The sequence below is a fragment of the Perna viridis genome, chromosome 10 (genome assembly GCF_037379345.1).
Source record: "Perna viridis isolate PV_CMFRI_1.1 ecotype Kerala chromosome 10, ASM3737934v1, whole genome shotgun sequence".
NCBI lineage: Eukaryota > Metazoa > Mollusca > Bivalvia > Mytilida > Mytilidae > Perna > Perna viridis.
In genome coordinates this window covers 2,966,745-2,986,917 of record NC_142454.1, presented here as the reverse complement: position 1 = coordinate 2,986,917, position 20,173 = coordinate 2,966,745, and positions in this window count along the sequence as shown.

The window sequence follows — 20,173 nt, the reverse complement described above, 5'->3', positions numbered from 1 at the left end:
GTCTTCAGACCACAACCATGTTAAAAGTGATAAACACAAGACCAACATTTCGTGCAACTCATTAGCTGTGTCTATCCAAAAAATATGAAGAAACTGGTAAAACAATGCTACATAATGGCCAGCCCGTGGTAAAACAATGATAAAATGGAGTTTCCGTGATTTATTTATAAACTTGACCACTGAAAGTCATATCATTAATATATATCTATATCACATCCAGTCACTATTAACAATAGTGTTGATTCATAATGTAAATAAAAAAAACCTGCTGAACAAACGATAATTATTCAGTTTACTCATGTCTGTATTTTGAAGTAAACCATACATTTATCTCTTATACCAACCAAATCAATAAGAAAGATAAGCCTTACAAAGTCCATTCTATATACATTATTATTTTCTCAGAAGTGCGACAATAGTCTGATTATGTGGTATGTAGCTGTTCCTGCCTTAAAAATGAACATTTTGGGTTTTTGACATGAACGTATAACACCCTGTACGAGATGAATATTAATAAAAAAAAAAAAAACCTCTGCTTCTTAAAAACTGAAGAAGGGACCTCCAGGACGCTGATCCTAAAAAAAAACTTTTTTGTTTTGCATCAGTGAAAACTGATATTTACCAGTTTAAATTAATTTGATGGAGAAAAACTGAATTTCGTTTTCCATTTTATTCCCCCGTTGGAGCATAACCATTGTTTGAAATTGATGATATAATATATAGTTTAAGAATCTATGTATGTTCGACCATAACACTAGGTGTTGGCAAGTCATATACTGATCATACATAGACAACAATATGAGCAACACTAGACCAATGTAATGAGTGAAAATATTGCCAAACGAATGTTTATTCAACAATCCTGTCACTGTGGAATTTACAAGTGGGAATATACAAGGCCTGTCTTCATAAATGAATTGTCCTTCGGAAACAGTCGTTAGCGTTTGCTTTAAAATAAAACTAACGATCATAAAGCAATGCTTAAGCATATATTTTGATACTACTCCAATACAAAAATACCAGTTTTATATATTGTGAATTTCGATATACTGTACACGTGTTTCAAGGAGTAACCTATCATCAGCAGCATTTAAATCAAATATGTAGGAAGATCATAATCAAAATGTTAGTTGTATACAAGAAGTACTCATGACCAAAACTATCGAAAGAGGAAGACAAATCCATTACCGAGAGGTTCTACCATATGCAATTCAAGGAATGAAGCCTCGGTGTTTTACATATTTTAAAATTTGGAATACTGCAAGATTTTATAAATAGGGTAGATAAAATATGATATTATTCGGGATCAGACAAGTCTGACCACTGGGTTGGTGAATACCCTCGGGGACCTAAGATCCACCAGCGGTTCTTAAATACAAAAAATACCAGAGCAGCAATGAAGTTTATAGTTAATCGCATGACTTTCTTATTGCTATAGTTAAAACGAGACCTGATGGCCTGACAACAAAAAATCAGTCGACCTATTCGCGTTATCACCGATAATCAGTCCACCTGACTGCGTCACAACCGAGAATCAGTCGACAAGAATGGAGTACTACCGATAACCAGTCGCACTGACGGCGTCGTAACCGATAGTCAGTCGACTGACGGCTTCACAACGGAGAATAATTCGTCCTGACGGCATTACAACCAATAATCTGTCGAATGACGATATTGATTATACTCTTGCTGTAGCACAACGAACCATTAGCAACAGTGGTGCATTGATGTTGAAAACATTCTATACAAGATGTTATTGTCACGTCATGCGAAACATATCGTTTACGACAGTTTTACAAGGAAACAATGAATAAGTACTTCTCCAGCAATATTTGCCTATATGATTATTTACAGTTATAAATACGAATCATCGTCCATTTTAAGCCCTCGTAATTTTATTTAGTTCCATAGTTGTATTGATGGATAAATTGCTTACCTATATATCATATATCTCTGGATGTATTACCGTTGTATTAAAGAGTAATCTAAGGAACCAAGATTCTAGCGAAATCAAAGGAATTAATTTTATAGACAAAGACTAAATATGGAAAACAGACACACAACAAAGAACATATACTAACCAAAATTATACGTACAAAGCAACAAATGTAAATGAGCAAGTGCTCTCTGTAGTATAATGATTCTTCATAAACAATTATTAACTTGTTGCTAATAAATTCAATGGAGACATTTTTTCCTTGACTTACTAAATCACGACATTACTAGGATATGGTTTGATGGGAGACTAATCAGAGATTCGTCATTTAATTGATACACTGAGTCTTGAATGGTTACCCATAAAGTATAATACGGCATTTCGACAACATTCCGAGGGAATAATTGCGCCTACTAAGTAGTCTTCGTGGAGTGTACAAGTCTAAGTAGAAATTGCCATTTCTCAAGTTACGTTTCAAAACTTACTTCCATATCGACCAGGCATTTTACAACGAGGAACCTGCTGTTGATTCCTTTTCTAGAACTGAAAGTTCAAACGAAATTCTTTACTAACAGCGAAACATGTCCAAATGATAACAATTCAAGAAATAAACCACGAGTAGTCGAGGGCTATGCAAGAAAATGGATAAAACGAGAACAAGAAGACATTGATTCTCTGTCAGAGTGGTTAAAGGCCGTGAGGTCTTTAATTTTGATACGAATGAAAGTTTTAAGTAGGTCAATGAGTGCCAAGGCTACATAAGTTTTTAAAGACCAAGATGTAGCAAACACATTGTCTACTGTACATGAAAAGTATGTTGTCGTACCTGCAGACAAAGCCCAAACAACATTGTTTTTGTCTGCAAAACATTTAATAATATCAGTGACTTATACTGCTACCACACTCTCCAGAGAAGAGATTGTGGAAAACCATAAATCTTTGTTATCCTCTTTTGCTCTCTTCACCAAGGACGATGACGTTTGTCTACCCCGGACTTGACTTTTTATGAGCAACTCGGCGGGTGTTACTTGAAAAACAGAGGACCTTTACCCAACCGGTGCACCTGGTCCATGCTCCCAGTTTTTAGTGGAGTCCGAGTTGCTCATTTGCTTTTGTTAGTTTGTATGTATGATTTTAGCTACTTTATGTTCTTTGATGTGTTTGTCTGTTTTCCATGTCTGGTCTTTTGATTACCGCTAAAACCTTGGTTCCATTGATTACTCTTTCACTAATGCCTACGGCCCATCAAGCGTTTAAAACATATCCCAACTGTAGAGTGCGTTATACAACCAAGGAATCAATCAACCTTTTATAACTTCTTGCAGGAAATCACAGACCAGTAATTTAAGAGATTTGCAAATAACTGAAATCTCGCATTAACACCCAACGTGAAACGAGATCTCGTATACTTACTTAATCGACAATGACAACTTGATCTTAAATGATCATAACTATTAAGTATTGCGAATATTGAAATAAAACCTTCAGTTTCATATTTCACGATACCTTAGCTTCATGTTCATATCCCATTTTTCTTTCTACCAAAACAAACAAAAAAGAAGTATTGAAACCAGGTAACCTACCCCCGATTTTTACGAATATGATAATGATTCAAAATTAAATTAATAATTTTCACATTCATAACTTTTTTGTTTTTAAAGATAATTGAATAAACTCCTCAGTTTTTCATTTTTACGTATTCTACGCGTCTGCTTCATTTATTTCAGATCATTTCGTCAAACGGGTAAAACGTAGTAAAATAAGTAAGTGGATATGTTAGGGAATTCCGTTGTCCGCTGCGTGTTCATTTTATCCAAAAATTGGCTAATTAACAAGTTTCTAATCTCTTTAATTATTGGTTTCTGGGTATATCCATGCATCCATAAGGTAAGCCTTAGTAATCAAAACCAGACATATGCAAGTCTTTAGTGACACTTAGGTTTTATTATTTCATTTTCAAACCTATATTCTCTTGTACTTGAGTTTTCAGAATAAACTGTAGAACAAAATTTCAAACCTGGACTATACAATGGATCGGCTACATATTCCCATTGAAGTATAATTTGTTTCCACAAGTTTTTTCTTATAAACACTTCGCTTTTCTTTTTTTAGTAAAAAGGTTTTTTTTTCGTAAAAAAGGTGAGTTGTGATGCAAAAGCAGTATTCTGGTTTTAATACAACTTTGCTATAAAAAAATTCTTGTACAATCATGTACATTTATTAGATGAAGGAAGTGAAAGCTAGCCAAAACAACTGTTAAGACTGAGGCATCTTAAGTTGTCATAATTGTGTAACTAATCCTGCATGTGGGAAATATTCGTGCTAGAAATGTTCAAAGAAAAAAAAATATCTTGTTACGAATATTCTATTAAATAAAGTAATTTGTTGAATTCAAATTCAATAACCAATTCTGTTTAAAGTCGATATGAGATTTAGAACTATCGAATGTTGTCTACCGTTAGGGCATATAAGCGAAATATGCCACATATGTAAATGATATGGTTTACAACATATGATAATCATATGAATCGAGTATCATAAAATAATCATATGTTTTTATTTACAAATCTTTTCATGTCAATTTGACATAGGCTAATCACATGACTATCAAGTGTAATATATAACTAAACCCTTTTGGATATTAACCTAGAAAATCTACCTGTCTCAACGAACAATTTTCGTGTGATCATTTAACATAATTTGTAAGCATATTATAATCGTCTATGCATAATCAACCCTACCTACAGAATGAAGAAATGATGGATGTGAACTTAAACAAACTATGACGAAACTAAAAATGTTATACCTTTTTTTATAATATGATATCTTATTATTTGCGCCATGAAAACTGATTTGTTCAACGGGTCATAGTTTTCCTTTCCTCTTTCGTTTACCCCGGACTTGACTTTTTATGAGCAACTCGGCGGGTGTTTCTAGAAAAGCAGAGGACGCTTACCCTACCGGTGTACCTGGTCCATGCTCCCAGTTTTTAGTGGAGTCCGAGTTGCTCATTTGCTTTTGTTAGTTTGTATGTATGATTTTATTTACTCTATGTTCTTTGTTGTGTTTGTCTGTTTTCCATGTCTGGTCTTTGTTCCTGGATTACATTCTACTGATTACCGCTATAACCTTGGTTCCCTTGATTACGCTTTAACTTATATGTGGCTACAATTTTAAAAGAACAAAGATTTGTTAACGATGAAAGTTACAGATGGAAAGCATATCAAAGAAGATTTCATTACATACCAAATACCATAAAGGAACGTTGAGTAATCACTAGAATGGAAGATTTGCTTATTTCTCAAGTTTGGAGACTATTCAAATAGGTTTTATATATCTTAAAAAAATGGGATTAGAAGTTTGTGTTTTAACCTATAGATTTTCTGTAATTGCCAAAAGATTTGAGCACATTTTGACATTTGTGATACTGCAAAGTGATATTAATTTTGATCGATTCATTATTATATAAAATTAAATAGAAATCTCGAACAAATAATAATTATAATAAAAATGATAATAATAAATACTCGTGCTAAAGCCGCGTGTGAAATACTTTTTGCTCACTCGCAATAAATCACTTTGTTTTCAATCGATACTGTTCGGCCATTCCCAATGTACTTATTTTTTTAATCCGTGTAACTAGAAAGTCAGAGTAGTTCCGGTTGACTTTGTTTTATAACGCCCATGATTATACCTGTACTTTTAATATCCGAACTCTCAGTATCAACTACGTGCTTTCTGGTCATAAGTTTTTATTCCAAATACACAATACATTTCCCAACAACATGTACACCACCATTATGGTACATGTATTGTCCTGAACTATAAATACAGACAATTACTTTGGAATAAAGTTTTGAGCAGAATTAAAATGCATCTAACACATAGTAAGGCATAAATAAAGAAGGGTTCAGTCAGAAACGTGTTTACTAATATCGTTTGTGAATATTTATTTAAAATCCTGATAAAGTAATAAGATCACTTATCGGAGGGCCTTTAGGTTTAATAGGGGACGTAACAATACCGCAATATTAAGTACCTGTCTTTATAAAAATAAGATAGGAAGTGATTCATGCATGTGAAAAACCCACAGTATTAACATTTATACTCAATTCAGAAACAGTAACATACCACAATACTAGTCTCCATTTGGTTATTGCATTTCCGGATACAAATTATATCTAGATTTTGCGTGCAATTGGATCTTTGGTTGATTTTAGTTGGATATCAAAAATATATAGCAAGAATAGGTATAGTATATATGTCGAAGAGACAGCAACTCCAGTGGAATAAAAATGTGAGCCCAAGGTCACCCATTCGTCTTCAATGAACAATGAGGAAATCCCCAAACCATAGGGCAGGCTGCAGCTGGCCTCAAAACATTATTGTACATAGGTTAAGTTGCCCCTTTATATTCAATTAACATATAAATAAACTAAAGGTGAAAACGAAGCAAGACATAGAGGCGTGAAATTCCTGACTTCTAGGCGCAAAAAAATGCGGCGGGGTTAAAGTACTTTGGCGTGATCACAACCATACCCCTTTAAAATCTGGCCCCTGCGGTAATAAATATTGTACATTTTAAACACACCTAAAAATCAGTTCTCTACTAGCAGGACTACTATCTGACATCCCAGCTCCTGACTAGTTTAAACCTACGAAAAAGTTATATCCCCATCGTATACAAAATCAATCCCAATACTTCCCATGCGGGGTTGAGAATCGCGGTACATCATGAGTCATACAATAAGGACATAACCCATATCATGCCAAAAACTGTTTTTAAATAAAGTGTTTTAATTTCTATGTAAAGACTCCATGAGCACTTCAATGTTAATACAAAAAAAAAATAATATCCTTAATGATTTGACAACAATATCATAACTATATCCCTAACGCATTAGCCTATTCACAGGTTTCAATAACTTATTGGATGGGTATCGAGCTTTCCGTGCTATTGTAGAATATTACCGTAAAACAATGGCGAGAGATACCCACACGTATTAAGCTTTTACAAATATATCTGTATTTGCCAGTGAGTTCCTTGAATCAGTTGGAAAAAAAATAAATGTTTCAACGAGCATGTGATGCCGAAAACCTTGATGAAGTAATTTCTCGATTACATAAAGATTCTTTTCGTTGAAATTCGAAACGTTGCTACAAGTACGAGCAAATCGAACCAGTTGTGACATTAAACACCATATGATGAAGACAAGCGGATGTCACCATCTAAACATGGACAGTTGACATTAGGGAATGGAAAATTATACCCTTTATTTTTAAATTTTAGTATTAAATTTACCGTTATCGACATAAATACTAAGAACAAGAAACGGAATTCTTTATTCAAAGACAGTTCTACATGATATATAGTTCTTTATAATAAATATTGAAGTCATGGTTCTTAATAGCCAAAATATCGTCACCAAACCAAACATGTAAGGTGGTATTAATGTTTTCTACCAAATACTGTTTGGAATAGTCTATATTTGTTCTAGCCATAAATTGCAAATTGTAACAGTACACAAAGAGGTCGGCAATAAGCGACGCAGAGTTGATCCCCATTGGAAATCAAATGACGTAACGATAAACGCTTTTGCCAAAGCATACCAAAAAATATTGTCTAACAAGAATTCAAATGCTGTAAGCATATCAAAAGAAGTTGAGTTTTTATGTTTTGCGATACTAAAATTGATCCAATAGAATTCGAACAAATATATTCACATCCCCATTTATTAAATGACCATTTGATAAGATAAATGAATTTTTGTTTTAAGAGTGAATGTGGAAGTGTAGTGTATAAAGTTTAAAAATCAACCTTTGAACAGATGCAAAAAGATCCCAAATGTACATTAAATTTATCAAGGGCTTCAAGCGAGTTTTTAATACTCCAAAAAATAACTTCTTCTTTGTAGAATTTAAGTATAAAATTTACGACAAATAATTATAATATAATTTGCAGCTTTGTCAGCAGGAACAAAATCAAGTTCCTTGCTGAGTTCTTTCAATTTTTGTTTTGTATCGGGAAATACGGTCTCGTCGAAATGTTTTATTCAACTATTATCATGATTGTTCTGAAGAAAGAATCTAATGCTTTCTTGTCTACGTATGAGGCTGACTTTATAGCTGATCTGATCAGAAAGAAAGAATATTGTTTGGCTAGATCCTTCAATCTCAGTTTCCGCTATATAGATGACGTATGATCTTTAAACAATCCTAATTTCGGGGATTTGATATATCGCACCTACCCAAAAGAACTTGAGATAAAGGATACTACAGACACTGTGAAGTCAGCCTCATATCTTGACCTACACTTAGAAATCGATGGTAAAGGAAAACTATTGACCAAATTTACGACAAACGTGATGACTTTTCATTCAGAATTGTCAACTTTCCTTTCATCTGTGGCAACATCCCTTCGGCTCCTGCGTATGGAGTGTTCATATCACAACTCATACGTTATGCCAGAGCTTGCCGAAACTACGCAGACATTTTGTATCGCGCTAGAACTCTAACAAATAGGCTTCTGGAACAGGGTTGTGCTGCTACAAGATTGAAGTCATCACTACCGAAGTTTTATGGTCGTCATCATGAACTCGTGGATCATTATGGTGTATCCATCAGAACCATGAAAACTGATTTATTCAACGGGTCATGGTTTTCCTTTCCTCGTTTGTCTATCCCGGACTTGACTTTTTATGAGCAACTCGGTGGGTGTTTCTAGAAAAGCAGAGAACGCTTGCCCTACCGGTGCACCTGGTCCTTGCTCCCAGTTTTTAGTGGAGTCCGAGTTGGTCATTTACTTTTGTTACTTTGTATAATTTTAGTTACTTTATGTTCTTTGTTGTGTATGTCTGTTTTCCATGTCTGGTCTTTGTCCCTGGATTACATTCTTTTGATTACCGTTATAACCTTGGTTCCCTTGATTACTCTTGCCAAGTTTGATCTATTTTACACAATACGAAAAGAGTGAATCCTGGATTATGTTATGACATTTATTCCAATTGATAGTGGCTGGAGTACGATATTTAGGTCTTTTTTAAGAAAGGATTCATTTTTATTTTAATAATACTTATCTCCCATCTATTTACTTTATTTACAAAAGCCAACCCGTCAATTTGTGTTAAGTTATATCGCAATATGCGAAAGATGTGTAAAATTCTGATATTTTGAAAATGAAATAACTCAAAATATATTTATGGTCCAAATTCCCATGTTATTACAGGTAATCTGAATGTCGTTAATGACCGAGAGTCGAAATCCTTTCTTAAAAAAGACCTAAATATCGTAAAACAGTATTTTCATGAAAAATAATGCTTCAGAAAAGGGGTCTATTTTATGAACTCAAAATAGAATTGAAAGTAAAAGAAGTCAATTTTAGTTGGATCTATTCTGGTGTACCAAAGTATTCTTTTTCTACAATATACATAAACATTATTTTTGACATTATCTTAATGGAAAGAAAAAGTCAAATGTTAGATTAAAGCTCCTTGTCTATTTTTTTTTAAATCATGAAAATTTAAGGTTTTCTATGGAAACCTATTGGGCAAAAAAGACTGAGACCAAATGTATGATTATTTAATATATTTAATATACCAGGAATGTTAATGAAATCAAAGCCCTTATTATTATACTTTAGTTTTAGAAAATACTTTTCTTTGGTTTTCTGGTCGATTAAACTTTGGGAAAAGTTTGAAATAACAGCAGACAGTTATAATTTGAACTGTTTCATATTTTAAAGTGCTGAAAGAAATTATTACAATCCTCAAGAAAAGTGTGTGATGTCATAATCAAATTTAAAGAAAAAGTGCTACCATTAACATTACTATATTATTGGGGAAAGACGTGGAAAAGTTAATTATTTGTTGGCATAACATTTATCAATAGAAGGGTACCCATGACTTATTTGCAAAAATATTTTAGAAAGTCGATTATGTACAGGATTAGTAGATTGATTTGTTTTTGCCGTAACATAATTCCATTTTTGTTACACGTTAGTGATTGTAAGAGTAAACAAGACACCTAGAAACCAGGTCCTGTGTACGGTATTAAATATAGAATGATATCCTTCATGAATTACCCTACTGTGTATGTATGGTAAACAAACTGAGTGCACAACAATGGGCGAAACAAAGACAGGATATATCAGGGTAGCATTCTGTATTTGACTATATAATAGCATGGGACTGAAAGAAAAAAAATGAACATCAGTAAGGTTTAAAAAACGGAACTTAATAAACTTTGCTCTCAGATACGCACTCTATTAACTGAACTAATATAGGAACATACTTTAGCAGGAGGAAATATTTTACCGTCTCCATAAAGTCTACTGGCGCATATGTAGACCGAAAGAAATGTTTGATAGGTGGGTATTTCTGTACTACGAATCACCTTTATATTAGGCAATATCTGAATTTGATATGGCTAGGTACAAGCTCTCATGCTTTGATGGCGTCCGATTAGTTCATTTTTATCTTAAATTTGTATTAATTCGTTTTTTTTATATTATTTTGCTTTTTCTTTCTTTAATAAGTTTTATCCTTGACATTTACTGCAACAATAGTTCACTTCATTTATATTAGAAGTAGTTCTTACCTAATAGAAAAGAAGGATAGTTCATTTCCATGAATGTGTACAAGAGTGTCTGTAAATCTGATAATCCAAAAAGCAAAACTAAGATAAGATATCCTTTTAATTGGATCGAATTCTAAAAATGTATATAAAATATCCAACTTCGAAAAATTTAAAATACCAAACTATAATACAGAGTGCAATTTTATTTTTAACATTTTTTATTTATAATTTTACGTAAGAGATGCTTTTAAGTTCTTCAATAACGTAATGATACCCTATTGTTTCCGACTTTTCTCTTGTCATATAATTGCCGTATAATCGTTTTCTTCAAAATGTTTTATAACTATTTATATGCCGTTAAACTTGAGAATATTCTGTTGTTTATCGTAAGATAATTCGCCTGTAAAGGTTCTATGTCATAAGTGACATTTCTGCTTCAAAATAATGAAACGTGAATTTCACCTGAAAATCACATAAACTTCATGTTAAATTCGTGCGAATTTATTGTAAAGCTCGATTCACATATATTTCACGTGGATGACATTTGCATGTGCATGAGTTAAATTATGCAAAGGTCTATCATACTAAAATTAATATACAGGTAGAGAGTCTGAAAGGACAAAATCTTCTTAAGAAAACACTATAGTGGAAATTTCATACACAAATAAATAATATCAAGTAAAATCAAAGATGCCCTCTCACTTCGCAATCCCCAGCTAGTTTGCATTAAATCAGTATCATATTTCGTCATATTCAGCATTACATGTATACGCAAACTGAGAAATAATAAAGAGTATAGGTTTAACCATGTTTTCGCAAAAAAAAAGTGCACTGAAATCTTTGACTTAGTCTTCCTATTGTGAAAAGGCCTCCCCTTTTATAGCTTGGGGTATTGCGGATAACAAAAACTCCAGACAAATGGAGGAGTTATCAATGGAACCAAGATTCTAGCGGAAATAAACAAATGTAATCCAGGGACAAAATCCAGACATGGAAAACACAACAAAGAACAAAGTAGCTACAATAATATAGACAAAGTTACAAAAGTAAATGAGCAACTCGGACTCCACTAAAAAACTGGAAGTATGGACCAGGTGCACCGGCAGGGTAAGCGTCATCTGCTTTTCTAGAAACAACTGCCGTTTATTGAAGCCCGGTGCATATATATGTTACGTGAACAGTATCTGTCCAAATATGAGTTTAACTTAAATATCTTCATTTACATATCATGCTTACATACAAAAACGGTTTTAGACGGATGGATAGAAAAAAAATAGTTTGATGTAGTATGACATAGTGCATTAGACAAGGACAAAGACAACGTTAGAATATATCAGATTTATATTTTGTCATATTCATATTTTATCTACAAACGTAATAAAGCAATAAAATAACTACTTTGGAAGTTGAGTATAATTAAAGGTTATAGCTTAACTATGCAAAATGTAAATATACCGTCCATCATTGGAAAGTGGCGGGAAATCAGTTATAAAAGGAGTCGCTAAGTTGGTGGTCCACGCTCCCAGTTTTTAGTGGAGTCCGAGATGCTCATTTACTTTTGTTACTTTGTATGTATGATTTTAGTTACTTTATGTTCTTTGTTGTGTTTGTCTGTTTTCCATGTCTGGTATTTGTCTCTGGATTACATTCTTTTTATTTCGCTAGAATCTTGGATCCTTTGATTACTCTTTCTTGATCAAACATTCAATACTATATAAATAAAGATAATGTCTAAATCAAGCTTCTTTAGTTCTTGTTATTGGAATAAGCCCAGCTGAAACTGTGAATACTGCACACCCTGCAAACGTTTCTTTTGCAAACTTAAGTTTCAGGGTTATTTACATACATCTAATATTATTTTGTTGAGACTTTTATCAGTAATTAACTAATTAACGTTTTTTCCTCCCAACCTCCTACTGCTGATTCTACAATAGATAATGAATGGAAAGAGGTGAATTAAATTTTAGCAAAGAAAGTAAATTAAACAGCTTAAAGTTGTTTTCAATAAATTTACGATATCATGCATTATAACGCTACATCAGAGAATGTCCATTATAAGATGCATTCTTATGCGGAAAATCCTGTTATATACATGTTGGAGATATGCATTCAACAATTCAAACTGTATAAATTCAATATAAAATAAGTGTTTCGGGGGTAAATTCTTTCCTCCCTTGCCTTATCAAGTCAGAGTCGTATGTTTTGACCAGTTTGTTACTGACACTGACACATCTGTATTAGTAAAATGTCAAAAAGAGCTGAAGATGTTGATAATCTGTTGTTGTGGTGTATTAAAATGTAAACTAAAATAAAGCAGGAAATTCGATTCCACAAAGAAATCTGAGAAATAAACGAAACGAAGTCGTTTCTGGTTAACAACAAGAATTTTTGTCATCCCTAAACAAACGTTTTAAAAAGGAAACAGCTGGTACAAGAACAAGGAAAATACAACCTTTCTGTGCAACGTTACTGTGGCAAAGCCACATCTTGAATATGCTATATTAACCTTCAACGCTATCTATCATTAGCTGGACATACCAAACAAACGTGTCTGGGAATGTGCTATGAAATGTATAAGACGATGAAAAAAAGACATTTTTCTTTGACAGTTTCACATTATCATTTGTCACAAATCTTTAGAACAAGATACTGTTAATACCAAGGGAATTTAAACATACTTTCGGATAAACAATAATGGGTATTTATTTCTCTACATTGACAGTTGCAAGAAAAACTTGCTTCTTTTTATGAAGGTTACGATTGAATATTGGTTTGAAAATAAAGATCAGCCAGCAATATTAAGACGATATTATTCATATTTTCTTCTAGAACCGTCATTTTCAAAAACCGGTAATGTACTTATTTGACGACTGCAGTTATCAAAAGAAGATGATCAATCAATTCATGAACATGACGTATTAAAACAGAGGAACAATCCCCCGATATCAGAATAAAACAGAGGAACAATCCCCCGATGTCAGAATAAAACAGAGGAACAATCCCCGATATCGGAGTAAAACAGAGGAAAAATCCCCCGATAGTGTAAAACAGAGGAACAATCCTCCGATATCGGAGTAAAACAGAGGAACAATCCCCCGATATCAGAATAAAACAGAGGAACAATCCCCGATATCAGAATAAAACAGAGGAACAATCCCCCGATATCAGAGTAAAACAGAGGAACAATCCCCTGATATCAGAGTAAAACAGGAACAATCTCCCGATATCAGAGTAAAACAAAAGAACAATCCCCCGATATCAGAGTCAAAAGCTTAAAGTGATCAAACAAAATAGAATCTAGGACCAAATGAAATATAATTAAATGATTGGTGTTTATTATCATCTGTGAAAGACATTTAAAAAAATACAAAAAATACCAATCATATGTATTGCAAATTTCGATATGCTGTACACGTGTTTCAAAGAGTTACTTCCCATCAGCAGCGTTATGATAATAATAATAATAATAATAATAATAATAATAATAATAAAAAAGAAACAAAACAAAACAAAACAAAACAAAACATTGTATGCAAGAAGTACTCAAAACCAAAATTAAAAAAAATCATACACGTACTTTGCCTTTTGCAGTCGTTTTTGGGTGACCACACTTTTTTCGCATTGGTTGTTACACGTTCTGTTTCAACGTCTTTAAATAAAAGTCTTCATATGATGTTGATTGCAATGAATTCGATGTTCAAACTGAAACTTTTAAATACATCTCAATGTCCAGTCAATTAGAACTGAGTATTAGTGGTAACAATTACAAGACATTAAACATTATAACAATAATGAAGTTTTCCATCTCCAGGATGACATTATAAAAGTTCGAAAGAGTAATCAAGGAACCCAAGGTTATAGCGGTATTCAAAAGAATGTAATCCAGGGACAAAGACCAGACATGGAAAACAGACATACACAACAAAGAACATATAGTAACTAAAATCATACATACAAAGTAACAAAAGCAAATGAGCAACTCGGATTCCAGTAAAAACTGGGAGCATGGACCAGGTGCACCGGTAGGGTAAGCGTCCTCTGTTTTTCTAGAAACACCCGCCGAGTTGCTCATAAAAAGTCAAGTCCGGGGTAGACAAACGAGGAAAGGAAAACCATGACTCGTTGAATAAATCAGTTTTCAAGGTGCTAATGGATACACCATAACGATCCACGAGTTCATGATGACGACCATAAAACTTCTGTAGTGATGATTTCAATCTTCTAGCAACATAACCCTGTTCAAGAAGCCTACTTGTTAGATTTCTAGCGCGATACAAAAAGTCTGCGTAGTTTCGGTAAGCTCTGGCATAAAATTTGAGTCGTGATATGAACACTCCTTACGCAGGTGCTGAAGGGATGTTGCCACAGATGAAAGAACAGTTGACAATTTTGAATGAAAAGTCATCATGTTTGTCGTAAAGTTTGGTCAATAGTTTTCTCTCTCAGGCAGTGTTCTTGATGTCACATACACATTGTTCTTGATCTCATATACAAATTGTTCTTGATGTCACAAACAAATTGTTCATGATGTCACAAATTCATATCAAGTACCACTTACCCAAATCATCACCCGAATAACAATGACAAAGTGTGTTAACTTAAGAAGGTAGACCTAGGGTAAGGGACATAACTCATAAGACCGTTTGTATTCTGCATATTATATCAATCTATTGTAAGCATCAAAGTAACAAGGATTGATTTCGTTCTGTATCAAATAAAAGCTTGATAGACTTTGGTGAAATTGAATATGATACAAACATATCACTGATTTCAAGAGTTAAATCCCTTACCCGAGGTCTTCCTCTTTAAGTGTTGGTAATAATGTTGTCATCTCAATTCAATCAATTGACAAAGGGAAACATTGGATGTATTGTAATGAATGTAAATGACAATGGAATTTACAAAAATGGGACGAGAGTACTAAAGAGAAATCAAGGGAACCAAGATTCAAAAGCATTTAATCCAGGGACAAAGATCAGACATCGAAAACAGACAAACACAACTACATTACAAAATGATACATACAAAGTAACAAATAACAAAAGCAACTCGGACTCCCACTAAATTAAATATCATGGACCAAGTGCACCGGTATGGTAAGCGTCTTCTGCTTTTTTGAAATTCCAGCCGAGTTGCTAAAATTCAAGTCCGGGGTAGACGAGTGAGGGAATTAAAACTATGATACGTTGAACAAATAAGTTTTCATGGTGCAGAGGGATACACCGTAACGATCCACGATTTTGTGTTGACGACCATAAAACCTCTTTAGTGATGATTTTAATCTTACACAGGCAAATATGCTATTAATGAGAACTATATGATTTGCAACATATGATTATCATATGAATCGAGCACGATATGGTAATCATATATTTCGCATATGATTATCGCATGATTACCATATTTCCCACAAAAGTTTGACTATTACATGTTTTGAAGCCAAAATTAACATATGATGATCGTATGATAATCGCATGATTATCGTATATGATAAAACATATGATTTTCATATGATTACCATATGATCATCATATGAATCGAACACCTTATTTTTACCATATGTGGCACATTGGCTGTGTAGCAACATAACCTTGTTCTAGAAGTCTAATTGTAAGAAGTATAGCGCGAAAGAAAAAGCCTACGTAGTAACGACAGGCTCCGACATAACGTATGAGTTGTGATATGAACACTCCATACGCAGGTACTGAAGGAATGTTGTCACAGATGAAAAGTCATCGCGTTTGTCGTATAATTTGGTCATTAGTTTTCCTTTAATATCGATCTCTGAGTTTAGGTCAAGATATAAGGCTTATTTCACAGTGTCTGTAATATCCTTTATCTCAAGTTCTTTGGGGTAGATACGATGTATCGAATCTCCGAAAATAGGATTGTTTAATGATAATACGTCATCTATATAGTGGAAACTGAGATTAAAGGATCTAGCAAAACAAAGTTCATTCTTTTGGATCAGACCAGCTATAAAGTCAGCCTTATAAGAGTGAAGGAAAAGGTCAGCAAGTCTTAGTCAATGCAATTGTTTTGTGGGCAGTCTAAATATCACGTTATTGACCAGTTTATCAGCAACTATTTTATAAGTAACAACGATGTATAATGTTTTTGAGTCGGGATTTTAACTGAGTATGGGGAATAGAAATATAAAGAGTTAAAAAATCATAAGTTTTAATGTTATTGTGTTCTGATAATAATCTTGAATTGAGGGTTTCCCGAAGATCTTTTGATTTTTTCAGGATTGAATTACTACCACTACGGGAGTGGTGACAGTTGTGAGTAGAGAATTTAAACGTTTTGAAAGAGGTTGTGTGGTACATGTTGCAGATCCAGCTATGTAGCTTGTTTGTATGGATTATTTTGGAGTTAAGACATACGCTACATGTATAGCAGACATGTTTTTGCTACCTCGGAGTCTTTGAAAACTGATGTAGCGTTGACACTCATTGAGAAACTTTCAGAACCATGAAAACTGATTTATTCAAAGGGTCATGGTTTTCCTTTCCTCGTTTGTCTATCCCGGACTTGACTTTTTATGAGCAACTCGGCGGGTGTTTCTAGAAAAGCAGAGGACGCTTATCCTACCGGTGCACCTGGTTCATACTCCCAGTTTTTAGTGGAGTCCGAGTTGCTCATTTACTTTTGTTACTTTGTATGTATGATTTTAGTTACTTTATGTTCTTTGTTGTGTATGTCTGTTTTCCATGTCTGGTCTTTGTCCCTGGATTACATTCTTTTGATTACCGCTATAACCTTGGTTCCCTTGATTACTCTTAAACGTTCATACGTTTCAAAATTAAAAACCTCGAAGCCTTAACTCACTCTGACAGAGAATCAATGTTTTCTTGTTCTCGTTTAATCCATTTTCTCGCGCAGTCCTTCATGGCTTCCATAAGAAGTTTAAGATTATACCTTATGGTTCACGGTACATTGGATCTTTTGGAAAGGACCTTACGTTTTCGAAAAGTAGTAGGACAACAGACTAAGGGGTACATGAGAAGATCACATATCAGCATACTGAAATTGATTTTGTGCACCTATGTACACATTCATTAGTTATCATCTTACACATTATTATTTATTGAGCAGTTTACGAAGAGTCAATATTGACGAAATGTACAGGACATTTTGCTTGAAATAAACTATTGCTTGTGAGAATTTTCTTTTCCTATAGTTACAATACTTGTAAAGTCATGTAGTCTATAACGACTATGCATCTCCTTGTAAGAGTTGTGGGACCTTAACACTTCAGTTCAGAAATAGATACCACTGTGGTAGTTTTTCTGTTCAGCAAACAAACAAAAAAAAAAAACAAAAACAAAAACAAAAATCAAAAACAAAAACAAAAACAAACAAAAAAAAAAGTGATCTTTTAGTTGCGGAACTGGATATTTTGTATTGCATGCACAAAACAAGATTATTTCATGTTAGAGAAGAATGATCTATTTTTAATGTTTACACCATATGGTAGTTTTCACTATTGCATGTTAAGTAATAATAATATATGTTGTGAAAGGGCTCAGTGAAAACATTTACCTTTAATTCATATTTTATTTGCATGTAGTTCCTTTAAACGTGGATAGTATTCACTTGTTCTCTTGTTTATTAATGCATGCTCCATATTTTTCAATGAAATAAACACAGTAGTTGCTGAAATCATAATCAATAAATTGACCGCCTTGGACAAGTAATCATACTGTTTTCAACATTAATATTGTGTATAAATGTGGTATTAATTGCTGTTAAATACCACAATATTTTATTTCCTAGCCAATGCAAACACATTCAAGACAAAACTATTTGCTCTTCGGCAATACAAGTATGTGTTCGCACTTGTAAATAGAACAACCATTAATGATGCTTTGTGAATATTGCTTCATTCACTCATTTATATTGTTTGTATTTATTAATCAAATCAAATTCACACATTTGCATTCTGTACTAGATACAGTTTGATATAAACATGTCTAGTTAGAAGGTTTGTACAAGTTGCAACCAATTTCATGATAAAGGTTGTACAAGTTGCGTCATGTACAGAAATAATTGTACATATTGGAACTTGTATTTTTATGTCATACACATTGCAACATTTACAATAATTTAGTATTTTTGTACATGTTGCAACTTGCATACAACATATATACTACAATAACATGACACAGTTGGACTACATATAGTAATACCACAAGAAACATTGAGACTGACGTAAAAACTATTTTCACACATGACAATGGACCTATCATATTAAGTGGCAAAATTTATGGTAGTTGGAAATACATTTTGAAGTACAAACAGTTTTTTAATTAAAAAAAAATTGAACATGGGTTGTACTTCGCTTCTTGCTAGATACTCTTCGTGAAGCACGGCAAGTGTCGTGTCGGTTAAATATGTACACATTACCACCAATGTACTCATTAATTAATTATTCTTTACACTGATACTTCATACAATCAAATATGTTATAATGACGACTGCAGTCCTTTAGATACGAAAAGTTTATAATCTCTGAGGGACCCGTTTAGCTCTCATGAACATAAAACTCAAATTTGAAGAAAAATGTTACAAGCTGTAATAGATAAAATCTAAAAATCAATACGGCGGAGAGCTGGTACATAGAAATGGTCAGCGACAATAGGAATTAGTCAAGATTGTTGTAATTGTTACTCAAATGTCCTTTTTTGACATAAAGGTCAATAAACAATAAAAGGCTTGGGTATGTGTGTGCTTGTGTAGTGACTTAAAGTTCAGCATTTTTGGAGGTGATATGATTACAATTTTGCGAAGTTTAATAAATATTGGAGTGATTGCTCAGTGGTTGAAGCATTGATGTAGGTCCAAGCCACTATTATGGTTTTTAGGGAACAACCGCAGATCAATGCTTTCAAAGACTTCCAAACATCAAACAACAGCTAATTCTCTCCCAGAATCTGGAAATAAATAATAAAGTATGATGGCTAAATCCGTAAAAAAGGTCGCTTAACTCCTTCGTACCATTACTGATTCCTTGCGTAAGCACTCATTTTGAAGTAATAAAATAGAAAATGCAATCCGGTTTTCACATTAAGAAATTTTGTGCGATCAATTAATCCAGTAGAAAATGATATAGTCTTATAATCAAAGTATCGATGCAATGGCTAATTACAGTGGTAACTTTATAATTTATAAAATTCTATTAACATTTACCTCTTTGAGTCATGATAAAAATGTATTGTAACAGCGTTTATTCAAACACACAAAATGATATTTGCAATTGGATATCAGCCAAGTCAAAGAAACGTAACTCATTTATTTTAAAATGAACTGTTTTGTACACAATATCAGTTTTAAACTGAGAAAAGGATTTAACCATGATAATAAATGTTTGTATTATTAATACATGTACATTTTGATAAAATAACAATTGTACATTACATATCTAAAGTATTCATTTGTTATCTGTGCTCAAATGACACTTCATTCCTATTGAGATCAACATCAATAATAATTATAATAAAACACATCTTATACAATGTGAATTTGTTATAACTGTTACAGTTAGTGAAATATTGCGGCGGTCAAATTTAAACTGTAAATGTCAGAATGTGCTGTGAATTGCATGGCATTAAAATTATGCCCCAATGCTCAGAAAACACCGACTATGTTCATTTTTAAAAT